This window comes from Echinococcus granulosus (assembly GCF_000524195.1).
Source record: "Echinococcus granulosus chromosome Unknown EG_S00086, whole genome shotgun sequence".
NCBI classification, from domain to species: Eukaryota; Metazoa; Platyhelminthes; class Cestoda; order Cyclophyllidea; family Taeniidae; genus Echinococcus; species Echinococcus granulosus.
The window spans coordinates 162,299-164,298 of NW_020170466.1; positions in this window are offsets into that span (position 1 = coordinate 162,299).

The window sequence follows — 2,000 nt, forward strand, 5'->3', positions numbered from 1 at the left end:
CCCTCGGAGTGCATCTTTGCTTTAAGGTTATTGGGGATTGCAAGGTATCCTAGGCGGAGGAACAGGCCTGCATGGTTGTAGCAGGTCTCTCTCGGCATACGTTGGGCTGACAATGTTTGTCGTAATACTTCTTCCATCCGAGCTATGACAGACGTGAGCTTTCCCATGCCATGGAGAGGGATCGTCTCACTCCTTTCAGTTGTAATTCGCACTCCATAACACTGTTAGTTTGAACTTATGGGTTTGGTAAGGAAATTTAGTTTTGGATTCTCATTTCACGACTTGTGCGCATTTTGAACAATGAAACGCCAGATGAGGTACAAACTGCAGTCACATGTGCAAGAATACACCGTCCCAATCTCGGCGTTGTAGATCCTTAGTAAAAGCCTTCAGTAGCCCAGTCAGGGTACGATTCGTTCTTTCCACCTATCCACCTCTCTGGGGTTGACCTGGTGTCACGCGTGTCGTAGAAATCCCGAAGCTCTTCCACAGTTCAGTTCAACGTCTTGACGGCCACACATTATTTCAGGTACTTCGTGTTGACAAATCCAGCGGTTAGAGAAATTATTGGCGGCCGCTTTGTCATGCTGCGTCTTCATGGGTTCTGCCTCGGCTACTTTCAAGTAGTATTCTACCATAAGAAACATACATCGGTTGCCCCTTCCTGTGGTTGATAGAGGATCCACGATATCGATGCCCTCTGTTTATCCTAGGAAATCTATGAACATGGGTTCGAATTTTGCAATCTCTGTGAGATGAAGTCTTTTGAAACTGTTGCAAATAACGCAATTCCGGCAGAAGTCAATTCCATCTCGGATGAACGAAGGCCGCCAGTACCTTATGCCCGAGGCGTCAAGCATCTTCTAGCCCACATGGCCTGGTTGCGTGTGTAACTCATGGAGAACTGGTTGTACCAATGAGTCAGGGACCACTGAACACTTAGGAGACTGAACGCATTGGTACATTAGAACTTCATCCTCTGGAGTTAGTTTCAATCATTCCAACCATATTCGTCTGCCTGCCTTGGTCAATGGGGTCATCTCCTTAGCTATGGGTTTGTAAGTGCTTGTTGAGCAACCTCTCGTATTACCAGAGCCGTTGTGTACTTCTCTACTGATCTTTTTTGGGCTCCTGGAGTCTATGCTGCTCATTGGAGCGCCATTTGTTTCTGCTGGATCTGGTCTGTGAGACAGGGCGTCTGCGTTACTACGTGTATACCCCTTCCTGGGCTGCACTACGCAATCGTATCAAAGCACAACCCACCAGTCTACCTCCTTCACTTTTTCAACCAGATCAACGCGTGACATTTCATTCCCACTATGAACTTCCTCGATATCAGAAAGTGCCTGGGATGTCGAACAGTTAGTCTTAAGATTGATTTCACTTTTCTGTCTCATTTTTTCGTCAAATTTGGTGCTCGTGTAGGCGATGACGTGTTTCTTGCATTTTTCGTCCTTTTAAGAGAGTACACAGCCCACGACTGCATCACCGGCGTCAGTGTTCAGTACGAATTGTGGAGCACTTGGTTTGAAATTTGTTAATACTAGGACCGGTGCGGATGCAAGCGTTCGCTTCAGTTCTTTCGACGTTTCATTGTCCCATTCCTTCCACTTGATATTCCTTTTGCTTTGCTTTTCCGTCAATTTATGCATCGGGCTGGCGATCTTGACGAAACGATTGACTAAAGGCCTGTAGAATCTTGCTACAGCGTCCTATCTGATCGGTTGGTGTTGGCCACGCCTTCACTTGCTTTGTAATGTAACCGTTTTACTGTCTGCTGGGGTGGTTGTCCCAAAAAGTTGATCAAAGGCTGCCGAAATTGGTATTTTTTTGGCTTCAGGGTCAAATCTGCATCTCGTAGACGGTTCAACTCTAATCTCAAGTTAGCATTACGCCCATCCATATCCCTACCAAAGACAAATATGTCACCCAGGTAAATTAATGCTTCGAGAATAATCCGACTAGAGGGATTTGCACAAGGCCTTGAAAAGTCGCCGCGT